This window comes from Euprymna scolopes, chromosome 31 (assembly GCF_053919585.1).
Source record: "Euprymna scolopes isolate OS-2025 chromosome 31, ASM5391958v1, whole genome shotgun sequence".
Lineage (NCBI taxonomy): Eukaryota > Metazoa > Mollusca > Cephalopoda > Sepiida > Sepiolidae > Euprymna > Euprymna scolopes.
In genome coordinates, this window is record NC_136512.1 from 79,951,676 (window position 1) to 79,973,465 (window position 21,790).

Genomic DNA, 21,790 nt, shown 5'->3' on the forward strand with positions numbered 1-21,790 from the left:
TATATATATATATATATATATATATATATATATATAGTGAGAATGTATCCGTGAGAAAAGTTCTCAGCATACATACTCAACGAATTGTTGATTTCTGGATTTGAAAGTCTGTGATAAACACATTCGGATATGTGAAAAAATTTAACCGGTATTCCTCCAGAAGGAATTTTTTAATTTAAAATATAACATTTATGCGTATTTTACGATAGAGTAACTCCGGGTGCCGACTTGATAATATTTGTCTATACATCTAAAAATGTAAGAATGTGTATGTGGAACCATTTGTCAACCTATGTGTTCAACATACATTTTATGTTTACAGGTTTGAAATTTGGTATATGAGATATTCAGAAAGTGAGAAATGTATTAATCCGTTTTCTTCCGGAAATGGTCCTGGATATGACCTTAAACTATATCCAGTAGTGTGGCCCCAGCTTGTGGGTTTTGGGGAGTGTGGAGCCACCCTTTAATTACCATTGTTCCCAGGTCCACTCTGACCCGGAGTGGTAGTACATGTTAGGGTCCTGTTGACTATGTGTTAAATAGAAACCGACGTGAAAACAACAAATATATTCTATAAAAAAAGTTTTTCCTTAAAATATTTGGATTCGCCATGAAATAAACAGACAAGGGTTGATATGCTGTAAAACAAAAACAACCGACTAACCAAATTCCGGAAATGGGTTGCTACACTCGTCAAAATTGAGATATTATTACGTAGGGTCGATATTTATCTCTTAGTCAATAAATGTCGTGGGCGGCCGGAAAACATGGGACCTTCTTTATGTTAAGCCCATTGAGAAAAAAACTTTATATAGGATGTGTCAGGCTATCGTGTTTTACTCACAATCTTTAAGTGTTGGTTCTGATCTCAGCTCGAACTGTTGAGAAAAATGTGGCTTGCGCATGCGTAAACCTCATGTTATTTCGGTGTTTTACTTACATTTTTAAAGTAATTTAACGTCACGATTTTTTACGGTATTTATGTTTATAATAAACTCTGCATTAATTAAAAATAAATATCTATGCGTGTTTTACAATTGGGCACCGTGTTAGAATATCCTTTAAAGTGAGATTTGTATGTGTAAGGACAAGACATAAATGATATACAAATTACCATAAGCGTATGAAGCGATGCTCATCTGTAAACAAATTGGGCTTAGGTATTTGGGCAATGTCAAAACATTGTTAATTCACTGCCGGAATAGCAGCAGCCGTATAAGCGCAACGGTTAGAAGCTTCAATTGTCGTTTTGGAGACCGGGTTCTGATTTTTGCTGGCGGTAGTTGCTTGTCTAGCCGCACTGATGAGCAAAGAAACAGTAATATATGTGGATGAATATATATGTATATATATATATATATATATGTGTATATATATATATATATATATACAGGATTACCCAAAAAAGAGGGCCTTAACTCTAATTAGGCCCCGTTTCTTAGTGTTTTGTCCCAATGAAATGAAACTGGTCATAACTAGTTTATTACATTTACAATATAACATAAATAGACTAAGGTATTTGGCCTTTTTTTCTCCGATTTACAGCATATGTGCCAGAAGGCCTCCATTTCGCTTTTGTTTTTGTTGGGAAATTTATAATCAGTTTTTATCCGAAAATAAGGGGCAAAATTGTAAAGTTAGTACTTGCGAACCCTCATCAAATGTTTTCCGAGTGCGCATGGCTAATCGTTCACCTGCCATCTTCCTGATGTTAAGTATTGGTAGGGTTAAAAAACACATTTAAGAATCCTCGTTAACTGGCCTAATGGTTGTCGTACTTCTCTAAAGGCGGCATACCAGTATATATATATATATATATATATATATATATATATATATATATATATATATAGATACATATATATAAATATATATATATGTATATATATTCTTAATTTATATATATATACATTAAAATATATATATATATATTAAGAGAGAGAGAGAGAGAGAGAGAGAGAGAGAGAGAGATACTAGGCTACACTATGTATTAGTGATCTATCCAAAAATTATTCAAGAAGGAATCTACGTATTTCTTCCAGATTGTTTACCATCGAAGGTAAAAATTTAATATACACGTCACCGAAGTGCTAGACGCCTGTATTTTTGCGGAACTATAATATCAAGGCACATTTTTATTATCACGTAATCTAAGTGATATATATATATATATATATATATATATATATATATATATATATATATATATATATATATATATATATATATATATATTATTTCTGCAGGCTGAGGTGACGAGTTTCGACGAGGGAAATGCTTGGATGGGTATCGGCGATTTCTAATTCATAGCTGACCTCTATTTCAATTGATCCCCCGTTCTCACGCACACACTCTGACTCTATATCTCTCGCTGTCTCTACCGCTCTCTCTCTCTTTCTCTCTCTCTCTCTCTCTCTCTGTTTCAAATGAACTTCATCTCATTAGTAGACAATATAGCGATGATATTCAACCTAATGCAATTTACACCATGAGAGTTTTGCCTTCCATTTGATTAAACCCTCAGCTAATGATGAGTACAGGAAATGTTGAGCCTGGAAGTTAATTTAGGAACACGTTGCTTTTCAATGCAGGACGTAGACCTAAAGAAGCAAATGTTTAGTAATAAGGAACGAGAGGAAATAATTTATACATAAAAATATAAAAGGAAACCGAGAAAGCAGTTTAAAAGATAATAATAAAAATAAAAAAAATACCTTGAAACTTGAAAATACAGAGTGAAGGGTGGATGGATAGAAGAAAACATGCCAGTGGATAAATTTCACAACGATAATTGATTAAAGAGATAAAGGGATATATAAAGAAAGAGACAACAAGTTTATTTATTCGATGTATGTTCTTGTAAATTTTGAATGTTGCGTAAAATGAGCTTTAGTTATAATACCTTTAATTTATATGTAATTTTAAAGAGAGTTTTTGCATCAAGCTATTCGTCTTAATTAATTGTAGGACGTTGAATACAATTTTGAAAAAAGCAAATTCACAGTATTTTGTCATTTCAATTAAACCTAGCCCGAAAGCCTGCTAAAACAGCTCGCAATGGCAACAAAGTGTTTTGCGAAAGAACCACTACAACACAAATTACGGAATGGTGGTTCTAAGACAGTTTTGAAAACGATGCGAATAGTGGGCGGCTGTGCGAGAGAGTTTTCGATTTTTGGACGCTGTCTAAATTGAAATACTAGTACAAGATATGTCTGCCTAGATCTGGCAATAATACTCCATGCATATTCGTACAGTAGATTTGGAGATAAACTAGATGTCCAAGTTTTTTTTTTTTTTTTTTACACAGTGATCACCGCTTATCAAGGCCCGGAAGCCACTCAGGGATAAGGGTTATTGCAAGTACATTACGTTAGTGTGGAGATTTGATGAAGTGTTTACTTAAGGGGCGGTTCATAAGGAATTTGTTTACATTGGACTTGAAGACATCCAAGTTGTAGTCCGGTGGGAAGCAGGCAGACGGAACAGAGTTCCACAGACGTGCAGTTCTAAGAAAGAAGCTTTGTTCATGGAATCCGCGTTTTGATTTAGGCACAGAAGTAAACTACATTCAAAATGGCATGTGTTTAGATCCACAATTGGCGGATGAGTTTGGTAGATGTTACAATGGTCTAATGGTCTAACTTGGACCCCTCTTGGGAATTTTCTGTCCGAAAACCATTAAAACAATTTCTCCAAATCTCAGTACATTTTATGTCAAATTTGAGTCTCTAGACCGAAAATTGACAGAGTTATTTGTAAGGGAAATGTCACAGACACACCCTCAGTCATTTTTACTTCATAAATTTTTCAGGACTTCTTACAACCAGAAAGGGTTAATAATTTATTTTTTTAGAAATGAAGCTAAAGGATATACGTTAAATAAGTAAGAAAAACTACGGGCGTATTTCATATTGACCATAATACATTCTTGCTACAGTAATGAACCAATTTATTTGGTATAGAAATGTACACAAAAAATAATAATAAATACAAGCCATCTCAACGCGAATCATCATCCTCACAGTTGTAGCTGTGTAAACCCGAACCACGTCCGTGGGCGGAAAAGTGACCTTTTAGGCCACCACTTGACTTGCATAATAAAACACATATAATGCTTTAAAATATACAAATTTGCAGAATTAAAACTTGTTGAATTCGGAATAAATACCTCGGAAAACATCGATACACCATAAAACAACAAAACCAAAGAAAATGACTTATTGCAGTCCAACTAAAAATAAAGCTGCAAAACTGGAGTACGGCGTACTATTTACATTTATCGAATTATATTTATAGATTTAATCTATCTCATTAGTCTGATAGACATATCGGATAGATCGGTAAAGGAAGCTTTATGTATTTTTCCTAATATCAAGTCTGAAACCGACGCTACCAATGGCGTATCTTAATTAATTTTCTGAATATATGTAAACCAGATATATAGATATAAGCATATATATATATATATGTGTGGGTGTGTGTGTGTGTACATATATATGCATATATATATATGTACATATATATGCATATATATATGTACATATATATGCATATATATATGTACATATATATGCATATATTTATATATATAACTATCTATCTCTCTCTCTGTATATATATATATATATATATATATATATATATATATATATGTGTGTGTCAGTATGTGTGTATATATAAGTATTTCTTTATTTGTATATGAATTAAAATTTGTGCTTATATATTGTTTATGACATTCAAATTGAAGAGGTAATATCCAACTTTAAATTAAGCGCATTAATTCTTGATACTCCATAATTGGAAGCTCGACATGTGTGAATGTTTATTTTTTACTGTTTTTCTGTTTGTCTTTAATACGATCTCAGTTTATAAATTTAGATAATCTGATTAGAAACGATTAAAAATGTAAATAAATCTAATACAATTTATAATGTCTACATTTCCGCGTTATATATATGCGATATTATATTCAACTTCGAGTCTAGTCTTTTATTAAATTATAAAAGTAATTATTGTCATTTGCAAGAATATATATCTTACCTGGTGCACAATCAGAAATACCCACCTACACACCTACTCTCACACACACATATATAAATAAATATATATATATATATATATATATATATATATATATATATATATATATATATATATATATATATACATACTAGCATGGGTACCCGGCAATTCCTAGTTTTACGTGAAGTTTGTTTGGAACACTTTCCTATACTAATCATTTTAATCATGGGAAACGTGGATACCCCAACAACAATTCTAAAATGAAAACATGTAAATGTAATCGCCTGCAAAAAGGAGAAGTACGTGATACCCTCTCCACCAGATATTTCGGCTGAACGGATACAAAGAGAAGAAATAATTCTCCAGATATTGAGCATCGGAAAGAACCCCCTCTCCAAAAATTAATTATTAAAAATAAATCATTATAGTTTTTGTTTTAATAAAAATAGCGACAAAAAATAGCCAAGTAGGCAGACCCACAAAAATATTAAGATCTAATAAAATTAATTACAAAACAAATAAATGAAATTTTTTCTTTATTTTATGTTTCAAACGTACCCCCCAAAGCAATTGAATTTAACATATTTTGCGGTCATTTTGCGTATAAAATTTTTAGATGAATATGCAGAATGGTCGCATAAAAATTAATTAAATTTATCTTTATTTATGTTTCAAATTTAATTTCCCCTCACCAAAAAAAAAAAAAAAAAATATTGTATTAGTCATGCTTTGACCAACCCCACTTGATTACCAAACTTGAAAAAATGCTAGAGATGACATGCCTCACAGAACGCTTGAGGGCGAAAAAATGATTGCTCATTTTAGATTAAATAATATTAATTTTCTTTTCTAAATTTCTTCTAGCTAATTTTTTACAAAGTCTGTTTAAATGTATTAGGCCTGAACAAAGTTGGTCATCATTTTTTTTTTAGATGTTAAAGTTACCTGTTTTAATTAGGAAGATTGTACTCGATAGGATAAACATGAAAAAAGCTGTGGATTGTGAAATTCAGAGGAAGGGGAATACATCTTTTTTTTTTTTAGCTGATAAAATACGTTGGGTCACATAGAAAAAAAATTACCGATTTTTGTGTAAAAAATAATAAAACACACACAAATAGGGCAAATAACTCTAAAAAAAAGATTCTTTTAGAAATTACTATTGAAATTCCAAATAAATTAAATGAAATAAATATGTTATGAATAATCAATATACTTATTGTTTAAAATTAATTAAATAACAGTTTTAAATATAATACTTAAAACAATTCCCTCGCTAGAAACATTAATTTAGATACAGCCAATTAATAAAATCGATTTTTCTTAATGTAATATGCAAATAAAATGTTCTCTTAATTGTATATTCTTCAAGAATCTCACTATATATAGAAATAAATGAAACGTGATGTAAGGAAACATATGCATATATTAATGAAATTGTGAAGCAACAAAAAACAAACATACAGGAATACGAACAATATAGAGAGATATATGGATATATTAAAGCTAGCTCCATATGTCTTATTCTGATGAGAAGAATTAGGCATTGAAGTACCTAGGTATGCAACACTGATTAAGACATTTCTATATACAAATATATATTTTGTTTTTTTAGAGATTTTTCCTAATATATGTATATACCTATGCATATATATATATATATATATGTATATATATATATATATATATATTTATATTTATATATATAAATATGTATGCATATATATATATATATATATATGCGTGTGTGTGTGTGTGTGTGTGTAAAAAGCTTTAAATATGTTTACAATTTAATAATGCGATGAGTGAAAACACGGATCAATGAATCTTATGGTTTACAGTCTCATCATATATTTTTGCGAGGATTTATTTAAAGGCAATCCCCGGACAGGGAAAAACAAAAACTGAGGAGTCATAGTTGAATTCTGTGAAGTAAAAATACAGAATTTTAAGAAACACATTAGTGAAACAATATATATCAGAAATTTGAATTATTTCCTTAATCCATCGATGTTGAATTAATTGTTTATATCTCAAGAGAAAATGGATTTAGAAACATTCTCATTTTGAATTAGCATAGTTCTGATAATTACACTTCAGTGTTTAAGGCGGAGCCAACGCGATAATTGGATTACTCAATATATATATATATATATATATATATATATATATATATATATATATATATATATGCTCGTTCTCGAGTATTGACATTACTTTATACATTACTGGCTCAAATGAGGCAGAAATGAGATCCACCAGCATAACGCACCGGACGGTCTCTTCTATGAACCTTCTACAGTCCTGCACTGCATATCTGCTGATGACCGGGTCCAGGCTGTGGTTCCCTGAACACCTGCCGGTCCAGACCTTGGATCTTCCAGAGCTTTTATTTCCATTGACGCCCATATCCGCATCAGTCGTCATTGAGTGTCCGTTTGTTGTCGAGATACACACTGATGGTAAACTATGTATTCTATTACATATCAAGTAATGCGTGTGCTGGAAGTTATTTTATAGTGAGGAAAGACTTTGCACCGAGACAATCCGACTCTCTGGACAACTGCTACGTTGAACCACAAAGAAGTGGAAGTCAATATCATTGGATGACGCAGTCACCTCAGGTTTTATATAAGTGTTTTCCTTCTCCTAGAGACTTTACCTTCACAACAGCTTACCATCCATCTTGCCATTTGATCCATGATTGGGGCATAGATTGCTGCACATCAGAACATATTCCACTCGCCGGTGGATCATGTATGCCGCAGCTTACAGGGCCTAAGCTCCTCTGGATGATTCTCTCAGGGTTACTCCACTTTTAGGCTTTGGTTAAAGACCTTGGCCCACAAGGCAGTTGAGGTCGAATTATACGATTGACATTACTTTATACATTACTGGCTCAAATGAGGCAGAAATGAGATCCACCAGCATAACGCACCGGACGGTCTCTTCTATGAACCTTCTACAGTCCTGCACTGCATATCTGCTGATGACCGGGTCCAGGCTGTGGTTCCCTGAACACCTGCCGGTCCAGACCTTGGATCTTCCAGAGCTTTTATTTCCATTGACGCCCATATCCGCATCAGTCGTCATTGAGTGTCCGTTTGTTGTCGAGATACACACTGATGGTAAACTATGTATTCTATTACATATCAAGTAATGCGTGTGCTGGAAGTTATTTTATAGTGAGGAAAGACTTTGCACCGAGACAATCCGACTCTCTGGACAACTGCTACGTTGAACCACAAAGAAGTGGAAGTCAATATCATTGGATGACGCAGTCACCTCAGGTTTTATATAAGTGTTTTCCTTCTCCTAGAGACTTTACCTTCACAACAGCTTACCATCCATCTTGCCATTTGATCCATGATTGGGGCATAGATTGCTGCACATCAGAACATATTCCACTCGCCGGTGGATCATGTATGCCGCAGCTTACAGGGCCTAAGCTCCTCTGGATGATTCTCTCAGGGTTACTCCACTTTTAGGCTTTGGTTAAAGACCTTGGCCCACAAGGCAGTTGAGGTCGAATTATACGACGCAGCTCACTCGCCCTTCATCAGAGCCCCTTCTGCGTGGCATTGGTCACGCTGTGCACATGGGGTTGATTTGTCTGGGAGAAGCACAGTATGAAGCTAAAACATATGCGTGCTTTTAACACACACCCACACCAGACAATGACCATATATATATATATATATATATATATATATATATATATATATATATATATATATATATATATACGGATATATATATATATATATTTATAAATTTATACGTTTTATTATTTTATTACCGTTTTATCTGTTCAGTTCCATATGTTATATCTATATATATATATATATATATATATATATATATATATATATATATATATATATATATGAGGCTGCTGGATCGTAAATATTGTCCGGCAAGCGAAACATATGTAACTGAACAGATAAAACGGTAATAGAAAATAAACCCCACACTTGATTTGCATTTTGATATATATATATATATATATATATATATATATATATATATATATATATATATATATATATATATATGTAAATGGTTGGCATATACGCATATATATTGATAGAATGAATGATTTTCTAGTTGATTTTTTTTCTTTGTTAACCCTTATTTTTGTATTGTGATCAAGTGACGCCACACTCTGGAAGTTTTCATTTACATCCAATATTTTAACAGAAGGAATCTTGTCCAGAGTATACCATTTCAGTCCTTCTTGAAGTTGTGCAAGAATTTCAGATTCCTCCTTAGGGTGCGTTTCCATTCTACATTCTTAACACGCATTTTTTCACAATTTGTGTATCTCTTCACTTTTCTCCAACTCTTTTCGAGCGATCCACAAGTTGAACCTCCAAGTTATTAACATAAATTGACAGCATCTGAATGTTTTTCATCAGTAAATCTTGAGACTTCTTTGGTTTTTTTTTAAACCCACCATAAATCATACTGTTTAGAATCTTTCAATTTTTCCTTCTCATATATATATATATATATATATATATATATATATATGTTCAGTCACACACAGTACTGTTTCGCTGTTTCACAGCTCATCAGTTCATCTAGAAAGGAGACTGCCTCAATAGATATATATCTATAATAGAAAGCTGAAGGTATGTGTTTCTGTATGGTCACAACTAGTCTCCTATATGGTTAACTATTATAGAAAACTGATTACATTTAATGATAGAAGATGTATCGAGACACAGGAACGGGTATGTTTGGTCTGGCGTAATGATGATGCATTAAAATTGAGGAGTCTGCGTGCGCGCCTGGTCCACAAAGTATGGAAATAAAAAAATAAAAAGAAAAAAAAATTACAAGTGTTTTTGATATAGATTTACATAATAATACTTTGATAATAATTTTTTACTTAATTTGGGACGTATAATAAAGTTGTGGGGGTTGCGATCCCACCTGACTTCCATAGAATGGAAAAAGGCACAAACTTTAATAAAGACTTTTCATATCTATCTGCGTAAGTATACTTTGATAATTATGTTTCAGTTTGAAGAAATATGGTATGATTAAATTATTGGGTGTTCGTTCGCGTTTGACCTCCATAGAATGGAAATATGTCACAAAGTTTAACAAGTTTTTTTTTTTTTGTATATAGATCCACAGAATATTGTGATCAGTGGTTCGATGTGGACAGATATGGTATAATAAATTATGGGGTGTATCTATTTTATTTTTACTTTCATTATATTGTTCTTTGGTTTTGATACCCCCAAATTCGAAGCTATCTCTTTACAACCCTTCCTTTTCATAAGCTATCATACTTCATGAATCAGAGTTCATTTTCTGCAGGCGGTTTTTGAACCCAATTAACGACGGGTACTTTAGCTAGTATATATATAGATATATATATATATATATGTATATATATATATATATATATATATAGAGAGAGAGAGAGAGAGAGAGACAGCCAGACAGACAGAGACAGATACAGAGACAGAGCGATACTAGCTGTATATAACGCGTGTTGCCAGGTTTAAACATTGCTGGGCAAAAGGATTTATTAAATATTATTAAGAGCACACTGAACACTGAATACCCTAACGTGTTACGAAAAGTGGCCATGCATTATCTTAAGGAAACCATAAAGCACATTTATCATGGTCTATAAAAATCAATTGGGAAGTAACGCTCATAGTGCAATGGTGAGTAAATTGTTATAGCTTTAATGAATATGCTCATTATTAAGAAAAAAATAAATTAAATGGCGAGGTACACCCGGTTTTGAACAGGGTATCATTTGATCTATAGTGGAATACTCTACCACTGACCTATATCTCCAGATACCAATTATTCTGTTATTTTTAATAAGTAATACTTTGCTCATGTTTAAATTTGCTTTGATTTGCTCGGAATTATATTCCTTGACCGGTGTAACCTTATATATTACTCTGTACATTTTCTTTTTTTTATCTCTAAGTAAGAAAAAATACTATTTTTAAGATAGGATTTAACAAAAACATATTTTCGATACTTATTAGATGGGTTGTGTACAAAACATATCTAAGAACTCTGCCAAACATATAAATTAGCTTAGTGTGACATCTGTAAATGATAGGTTTAGCCGTTGCGGAACCGATGAGGCAGAAACTCAGGCACATAGCGACTTAGATGGTGCGTGTACATATAATACTGAAGATACAGACATAGACATATAATAGTGAAGATAGAGACATGGATAGAGTTGAGAGAAAGGGGGAGACGAGGAAAGACACTGAAACGAGAAATACGCGTTGTAGATTGGATAAATATATTGGCAGACAGCTAAACGCTATTGCTTAATGTAACGTAGATATTTGTCTGAAAATGTCGGCTTGTAATCTGCTCAAAATGTTAAACCATCACTTGCTTAGTGATAGACTCTATTCAATTAGACCTACTTTACTTCTGCTTAGCAAACAGAGGCTCATCTAATCGTATTACGCTCCACCGACATTCACCGGGACGTCATCGTTTCCGTCGAGCAACGAACTGAGCTGAAATAATCGTTGCATTCCTTCGCTTAACGTTGCCTCTCATTTAGATTCTCATCCCTACTTCGTGCTATCTTTCTTAATCATTGCTCTCTTTTTTTTTCATTATTTCTTTTCTAAGAAATTACTCTTCTATTTCGTTTCGTGATATTTCGCCTCTTATTTATCCATATTTTTCTCTTTCTGTTTATTTTTATTGTTTGTTTCTTTCTCCTACCAAATACTGGCCCTGTCGGTGGGACATTAGAATACACCGACTGGCGCCCTACAGAAGGTAAAAGCCCTTCAATGGGGGTCCTGGATATGACCTTAAACTATATTCAGTGGTGAGGCCCCAGCTTGTGGCCTTTGGGGAGTGTAGAGCCACCCTTTGATTACCATTGTCCCAGATCCACTCTGACCCGGAGTGATAGTACCTGTTAGGGTTCCAACTAGGGATTAAATATAAACCGACTGGAAAACAACAAATGTATTCTATTAAAAAATGTCTTCAAAATCTTTGAAAAGGGTTGATATGCCGTAAAACAAAAAACAATCAACCAACAAACCTACCAAATACTCTTATCATAAGTATACTCACTAGTAATGCTCAAAAAAGAAAATGTAAGAGCAGTGCTTGGGAGTTTTCCTATCATTAAAATTAATAACTCAATCTCTACCTCTATAAGTTGGCAATGGTCCTGTTATTAAAACATAGCTCGGTAGTGAGCATCAGTTGGACAGCGCCGCATCTCTCTCACTCGAAAAATATCATGTCAATTTCAGATATGACAGAAGTGTCCTATTTTACTTGGGATTTGCACAGAACTGCCCAACTAATAGAATCGGATTTCGTTAAACGAAAATGGAATTATGTCGTCTATTAAAGGTGTCAATTTTATCGCCCTCCCCTGTAGATGTGCATGAACACATTCCTATTCCGATATGGTCACAATTTAAATAGATGCTTTCCGTCTGGATTACAGTCGAAGAAGAAAGTCGAAGAGTGCAAGGTCAGGAGATTAAAGAGGATGGGGTATGATTTTATAACCACACGCCCGTGCTTCTGACCTAGCGACATGCGAGTTGTGGATCGGAGCGTTCTCCTGCAGGAGGAGGGTACTTTTGTTGATTTTCCCCGCCTCTTGGTTTTGATAGCTTCCCTTATTTTCCTCAAAAGTGAATCATAATATGCCAGGAAATCTGTCATCACTACTCCGTCCTGGACCCAGAAGACTGTGAGCATGACCTTGTCAGCGGAGGGCTGCACCCTTGCCTTTTTTGGAGGTAGTGAGTTCAAGTGCTTCCTCTGCATTGACTGGGCTTTGGTATCTGGATCATAGTGATGGACCCAGGTTATATCCTGTGTAATCAGTCTTTTGAAAAACTTTGACTCATGTTCTTGGCACATCTCCAAATTCATCCTCGAGCACTCGACGCGTTCTCGCTTCTGGAATGATGTGAGCAACCTGGGAATCTATCTAGCTTATGCATATGCAAATTGTCATGGATGATAGTTTCCACAGGCCCTGTACTAATCTTGACATCTTGGGCTATTTGGCGAATAGTAATTCGCCGATCTTCCAAAATGGCAGCCTCAACTTGACGGGCAGATGCCTCATCAATGGCAGAAGAGGGTCGACCAGGTCTGGGAGCTATTTTCACATACTTGATAATTCACAATGCCAGCGTGTTACAAGGTCATATGATGGGGCATTATCACCATAATTTTCTTTCATTTCATAAAAATGTCCTGTGGTGTGCGTCCTTTTAAATACAAAACCGAATCACTGCTTGACATTCAACAGGCTCCATTTCACACCTGACTCAGTTAAAACGCCTGTGAAACAAAAACCACAATTATTTCAGATCTGTAATTTGCCACATAACCCGTAGAGATATAAATCATTGCACAGGTAAAATTTCAGCTAGATCAGAAATAAGGAAGTAGACCAGAGGCTGTATTATTGCACACCCCTCGTAGAAATCAACTGCTATCAATCGTAATCATCTCTCGCAGGATAGACGAGATCAACCATCGACTTAATTCAAGCACTTGGTGAAATTCAGTTGTACACATCGAAAAACTCTTGGAGATAACCCAAAAGATGTATGACCAAACTTACATAGACAGGATCTCCAGAAGAAAGTGCCAAATACGTAGACCTGTGGAGAACAATATAGCTGGGCCAATTAAAAATGTTCAAAATTGTAAATATTGAATTCGGCCGAGCCATAGCAAATAGACTTGGTATAATTATAATGCCCGACAGTCTTAATTTTAATCAAATGTTTGTGGGATCCTTCTACCGCTCCAGAAGATATCTCACTGCTGATGCATTTCTCTATCTATTTAAAAGCCAAGTACGTCCAAGGATCGAGTACTGCTGCCACATCTGGGCAGGAGCTGCTAAAAACAGCCTAGCCTACCTTGACAGAGTGCAAAACAGACTTCGTGGCTTAGTGGGGATGCCCTTTTCTCTTCCCTGCAACCTCTCTCCCACAGAAGAGACGTTGCGAGCCTATCCTTGTTTCATCGTTTATTTCCATGGCAAGTGCTCGTCTGACCTCCAATCTCTGCCCCCCTTCCCAATCTTTCACGAAAAACACCCGTCTAGGTGAAACTACTGTCAATAATTTTCCCCACTCTTTACCTGTGCCAAAACTAAAACGTAGATTCCATGAATAAAGCTTCTTTCTTAGAACTCTGTTCCGTTTGCCTGTTTCCCACCTGACTACAACCTGGTTGTCTTCAAGTCCAACCTAAACAAATTCCTGATGAACCGCAATCTTTATCTGTGCCTAAATCAAAACGTAGATTCTATGAAAAAAGCTTCGTTCCTAACACTTCACGCCTATGGAACTCTCTGCCGCTTGCCTGTTTCCTCCTGGATTCAAATAGGATGTCTTCAAGTCCAACATAAACACATTCCCTATGAACCTACCCTTCAAGTAATGCCACTTTATCAAATCTCCGATGCTAACACATAATACAACACTACCCCAGTGATTACTGTACACACAATATCCCTTATCCCCGAGTGGTGTCTGGGCCTTCATATGTGGTGACATCCGTGTAAAAAAGAAAAAGAAAACAAAGAATTTACCGGCTGAAAAGAAGTGTTTAACTTTACACAGAGAAGTGAACGCTTCTAAACCCATACAGCACAACTTCTTAGTATACTAATTGCGCAATTGACTACAGTCTGTTCAACACTACACGAGCGAAGATTTTTTCCCGACAATTCTGAGCATGACGTTTCCGCAGTAATTATTACACTCATCGCGACCTTCATTGTTTTTGTAGAGCGTTGTCATGTTGGCGCCGCCGCGCATGTCTTGTGGAACCGAAGCCCTCTCCCAGCAATTGAAGAGAAGTTGATAGCGATAAACCAGTAGAACTGTATTTTTATTGGCCTTGAAGATTTCGTGGAGGAATGCATTAACCAAGTGAAGTTAGCAAAAATATCAATGGCTTCAATGGGTTCGTCAGTGAAGTGGTGGTTATTCAGTAAACACATGGCGGGCAGGTGTGATATTCATTTAATTACTGTGTAAGTGACAAAATTCTAACGTGAATATAGTTGCTGATAGTGTCTAACCCATCTCTCCGTTTTCCTTCCGCGGTTTCTGATCATGTTATACATATATATATATATATATATATATATATATATATATATATATATATATATATATATATATATATATATATATATATATAATCTGTCGACCGATGTTAATCGTGACTAAAGTCATCCAATTTTTTAAAAATAATTTTATAAACAATTATTCATAAGATTGTGTTTCGGTTTTGATTATAACAAATGCCACTCCAGTAATCTATATATTTTTTGATAAATAATTTTCTCCAGAATTCCTAATGATTTTCGGTTTCGGTGTTGATTATGCCTGATGATACTCAAGAAGTATTTTAATGGTGAATGCTCTGGCGAACTGCAGACACTTGTGCCCCCACGACGAAGACACCCTCGACAAACCCGACAGGCAGCTAAATCCCACCCCCACACAGTAGAGATCCCAAGATGTAAAACATCTTTCTACTCCAGTAGTTTCTTCCACAGAACCGCTAGACACTGGAATACTATTCCAGGTCCCTGCTTCCCTAACTGTACTGACATGCAGAAGTTCAATTGTAACGTGAACCGACATCTTGCTGCCCAAATCCCAACATAGTGCCCCAGCAGTTGCTGCCCCTGATAGTACCTATTTACTATGCCTCCCCACGGGACAGAGTTAGACACCAGGTCGTTTTTTTCTGCCCCTGATAGTAACCCATTACACCAAAGTGGCAATGTGCCTTGTTTGGGGTGAATATATATATATATATATATATATATATATATATATATATATATATATATATATATATATATATATATATATACTAGCGGGGGATGCCCGGCGATGCCCGGGTGTTTGAAGGTGTGTCTGGTGTTAAATAAAAAATAACCCACTATTAGAGCGTCTCCATTTACACAGAAAATCTGCAGAATGCCAACATCAATATATTACAAACAAATAAGTTCCCTGTGGAATATCCTCAGGTTCTGCGCGCCTATATATTTATGCGATAGTACGTATGTTACTTTTTGTGCCATGAATACATATTTTCTGTTTCAAATGACTTATTACCCCCCCCCCTTTTTGCAATAAATAATTTTATCAAGAATACTTCATAAGTTTTATTTTCGGTTTATATAATAGTATATTGCATTATCTATCTATCTATCCTATCTATCTATCTAACTATCTATCTATCTATCTAACTATATATATATATATAGATAGATATATAGATATATAGATATATATATTGTTTATAATTACTCGCTTGGTTAGCATTGCTGGATGGCATCGTCCTTTCGAGTTAAACTTCTACTTGTGAGACATCGGTTTATGCTTATTAGCTGGTTGGATGACCGCGCCTCTTTTTGAGACAAAGTAGGTTCCTTTCACAGTCGAATTTCCGCGCGGTTTGCTTGATCTGTGTTGGTTAATAGAAATTCTTGTGTGTTGCGCGTTTGCTAAGTTGGTAGAGTACTTGCCTCGCATGTAAGGTTTCGAATCCTGAGTTCAGTTGTGTCTAACTGATGAGCCCAAATGAGGACAAAACTCGAGTCTTGGGCTTCCGGTTCATTGACTTTCATGGGTCTTGTTGGTTGTGACGTAGTTTGGCTGTGGAATTTATTATATGTGTGTGTATGTATATATATATTATTATTATTATTATTATTATTATTATTATTAATGTAAATATAGGAATATCTTGTTACGATGTTCAGCCATTTTTAATCATATTTGATTTCATCTGCCATGAAAAATGAAATACAAAAATTAAAACGGTGCCAACGTTTTTCAAATTTCGAGAAGGTGAAATATACAATTACTAGCCACAAAGCTTAAATTATTTTAGGTTTAAATTAATTACAAAACTCAAATTGTCGTTAAAGAAGAAAGGAGTAAAACGTAGTTTTAGTGAGGGAAAGTGATAAGAAGGAGGGGTTAATATAAATACAGGGGAGGGGGTATGAATACACTAAGAGGAAGAAAAAGAAAAGCGGGGGTGAAATAGTTTTGAATGACGATATTAACAATATAATAAGGCATCCCATTAAAAATTGTTGGAATTACAGAAAGATAGTTTAATTAAACTTGGGTCACCTTGTTTATCAATAAAACACGATGCCCTTCGTTCGATTATTTATTCATAATTTTATTTATTATTTCTTTTTTATTATATCTTTTGTTTTTAAATTAGCGTTGACTTTTTTCTAGCAATGTCAGAATGGATATTTTTTTAATTCATATCTTATTAAGTTAGAATATTTAAGCTTACCAAAGTGTAGTAATTTTAGATTGTTTTCCTAATATACACAAATACATACATACATACGTATGGTGATTGCACCGTCTTGTCAGACGAGTGCTACTCCCTCAGACATTTAAAATCCAGGAGCCCAAATATCTGAGGGAGTATCTATACAAATATGATATTACAGAGTCTTAGCTTTGTACGACAGCTAAGTCTCTCTCTCGGTTCAAAATGTTGAGATCCAGCAACAAGCAAGAGCAAGATAGCCAGCAACAAATTAAACTGCAGACCAACTTAATGCGGGTACTGGTCTCCCGCTTTATGGTTTTTTTTAAATCAGAGATTTGCTTCTCCTAGAAAGGTTGCCTTCACCACGGCTTACGGGAGCGCTCTCCACCCCACATACGTACATACATACATAAATACATACATTCATACATACACATAGAATCACGCACACAAGAACACATGCACATAGATATACCCGCACAGACATACGAACATCAACATATAAACAACTAAAGTTTTTGTTTTAAATATTTATAAATTTATATTAGTATCAATGTATTTTTCAATTTGTTTTTTTTTATTTTATTGTGGGTGATAAATGTTATATTTTTACATATTTCATTATTTTATATTTTTTGTTAAACTTATTTATTTTTAATTATTTTTTGTATATAAAGAGTGTATTTTAATCTTAATTATTTTCGAATGTATTTCCAAAGAATATAAAATTCACCTATGGACACCTTTAAAGTTTACAGCTGGATAGTTTTTTTCCAGAATTATATAGTGTATTTTTGGAGCTTAATTTATCTTTATAAAACTGGTATTTCTTTTTAGTATTTTATATATCTTAGAAAGTATGTAATTTAAATTATATTATTGGGTCGCTTTAGTTTGATAATTTCAAATATGTTTTAGGGAATAGTAACAGTGAAACTAAACCGATATACTTATACGAACTTAGTACTGCAGAATGTATATAGATTAGTTTGGTATAATTAGCTTTGTATAATTTTGTGTGTATATATATATATATATATATATATATATATATATATATATATATATATATATATATATATATATATATAGTGGAGATGGTAATTACTAAAAACTGAAGAAAGTGCTCAATACTGTTGTAGGGCAAATATGCGTTTTATTTTTTATTACCGTATCTTTCTGTTAAGTTACATTATTGTTTCGGCTACACGGCCGTTTTGTTGGCCGTCTGTAGCGTCCTCAGACTTTTACGGAAAAGGTATTCTGTAAAAGTCTGAGTACGCTACAGACGGCCAAAAAAAAAACGGCCGTGTAGCCGAAGCAATAATGTCACTTAACAGAAAGATACGGTAATAAAAAATAAAACGTGTGTATATATATACATGTATATATATATATACATATATATATATATACATATATATATATATATATATATATATATTGGTTTCCGTTTCGATTAAAGCTGATGCACCAAATCATATGGATATAGTTATTATGCTACAAATCCAAACTTTATAATATAAAAGAATCGATAGAAAATGAACTCTTTAATAATTTATACGATGTCTGCATCAATAAAAAATATCATATGTGAGCGTATGTTACGACCGGGCTGCGCCAGCATCTTTGCTAGCTTAAATAAATATGTTTAATTATTCACAATAATATTAGAACGTCCTCATAAACGCTTAACATCCACAGAATGCTAACATCAATATATTACATATGAAATTGTCCGCTGTGGAATTTCCACAGCTCCCGGTCGTCGTTTTATATTATTTTTGAATGGCTTACTGCATTGAACTTGGACCTAATTTATTGTAATGTTTTATACATTAATCCATCTCTTCTGATTGCAGAATCATTCTTTACCATTCGATAAATAATCTATATATAAAGCTTCTGGTTAATGACTTATGGATATAGTTATAGAGCTTTTATTTTTTTTATTTTACAGTTTGATTAATTGAACTATGATTTGGTTTGCTGTTGTGTATCGTGTCACTAATTTCTCAGCGTTTGTGTAAAAATGTTTTATTATTATTATAATTATTATTATTAGTATTATTATTATTATTATTGTTGTTGTTGTTGTTGTTGTTGTTGATGTTGTTGTTATTATTATTATCATCATTTACTCACGAGAAATACTCATCAAATATTTCGCTTTTATAACAAGTTCTGATGTTCTCTGGAGTCTGTGTGGCAACAAGTCTCTCCAGATGTCCACTACTCCGTATCTCTCGTGATAAGCTTTCCAGATAAATTGGCGTATCGTTGTCAGCGGCAATTGATCTTCGCTGGAATATGGATAGCAATATGTCCCCTCAAAGTCACAGTCCTCTTTGCGCTCACTCACAGAAATCTGCCTACGTCTCTCTCCCCGGTCTTTCGTTCCTACTTGACTCCCCTCACTTATTTGATGTGGCGACAGTTTTTAGTAACACATGCGAAGAAGGAAACGTGGATGCTAAAGGCGCAGGGAGGTCGACTTACAATTATTCAGTTTCAGTTTTTATGATCCTATGTGTTGCTCTTTGCGTTTTAAATCTGTAGCATTTCTATATGCCCAGTTTATACTTGTATCTCGTGTGTTAGTCTCCACATTCGGGAAATTTTCTTAATAATTCAGCCGTTGACGTTACTGGTATATGTTTTATCTTATCGGCCATCACTTTGATTTCAGTCTCTCCCATTCTATTTTCCGTGTTTTTCAGTATTGTTAATAGCACGCCTTCTATAAGTACTAGCGGGGGGGAACCGGCGTTGTCCGGGTGTGTGGAGGTGTGTGTGGTATCGGGTAAGTCAATACTTCATGGGGTGGAGTAAAATAAAAAAAAAATAATATTTCTGCAGGTAAGTATGAGGATCGAACCCGAACCCTTGCGGCAAAGTTGGAAATTTAAGTGTGAAAAAAAAAGTGCGACGGTTAGCATTTGGCAACCGCGAAATACTAAGGGAACGACGTTTGAATTTATTTAACTATTTATAATTTGCAGGTGCACGTTTTAATGACGTAATGAGGTCAACTTTGACTTTGCAATTAACTACGAAAATCGCCATTTTTACACATTTGAAAATAATTTCTGACGAGGACGCATCACAGACCGTCTGAAACGCGCGTAAACGATTTCAATGACTTTAAAACATTATTACAATGATCCAAACATAATTCTCTATGAAAAACCAAGACACGGAATAATAAAATAATGTTAAAAAATACACATTGTTGGTGACTAATCCCTTATTTAAATATACATCTTTCTTTCGTTGTAATTTATTAACCCATTATATATATATATATATATATATATATATATATATATATACATATATATATACATATACATATATATACATATACATATATATACATATACATATACACATATACATATATACATATACATATATACATATACATATACATATATATATATATATATATATATATATATATATATATATATATATATATATATATATCAGGTTGACAATAAAGTTTACTGCGATTTTAAACTTGACAATTAAGGTGACCGTATTCTGGCTATAACATAAATGCATTGATGAAAATAAGCACCAAGATAATCAACATACTTTTGCCAACGCAACGGCAATATATTTATGGCGGTAACGTAAAATTCTTGTATCTTGTTAGGGAGGAAGTCACTGAAAGAGTTTTTGATATCGCTTAATTCTTGGAAACATTTATCACGCAGAAAGTTGTCGAGATGCTTGAAAAAGTGGTAGCTGTAAGCTGAGAGGTCTGGTGAGAAGATAGGACAGAGTTTCGTAGCCCGATTAGTCAACGTCTGTAGTTGGTTTAGCAACGTGCGGTCGGGAGGATAATTCGGCGTTTTCTGGTGATAATGCTTGGTGTTGCTGTCGAAGTTTCTGATGCATTTACTCCATTTAGTGAGAGTAATTCTTCGTCGAAATGATTTCGCTTGCATTAAAAAAAAACGTAATAGATACGACCGGATTCAAACCACACAGCACTCAGCATTTTTTTTTCTTTTGTGCACCTCTAGATATTGTGAAAATCCGTCATATCTGTCTAAAGTCTTAGGCGTATATACATGCATACATACATACATGCATACATACATGCATACACACATACATGCATTTAAACAGACAGGTGAGATTTATATTATAGGATCGAAAATATTTTGCAACCCAATCTCACATTTTGCCAATGTTTTTATTTATTTATTTATTAGTTACGCGAACCAATTAAATTATTTTCTGTTTATCTATATAATTATAAAACTCAAATGACATTGTTACGAGCGTTGTAACCCAGCATCCGGTTTAAGACTTCCGGTCGCGCATGCGTATATAGACTTACACCTTTAACAGCGTAAACAAATGAACACAAATCGCGACTTTTGCAGAATTTGACCTGCGCACTGAAATA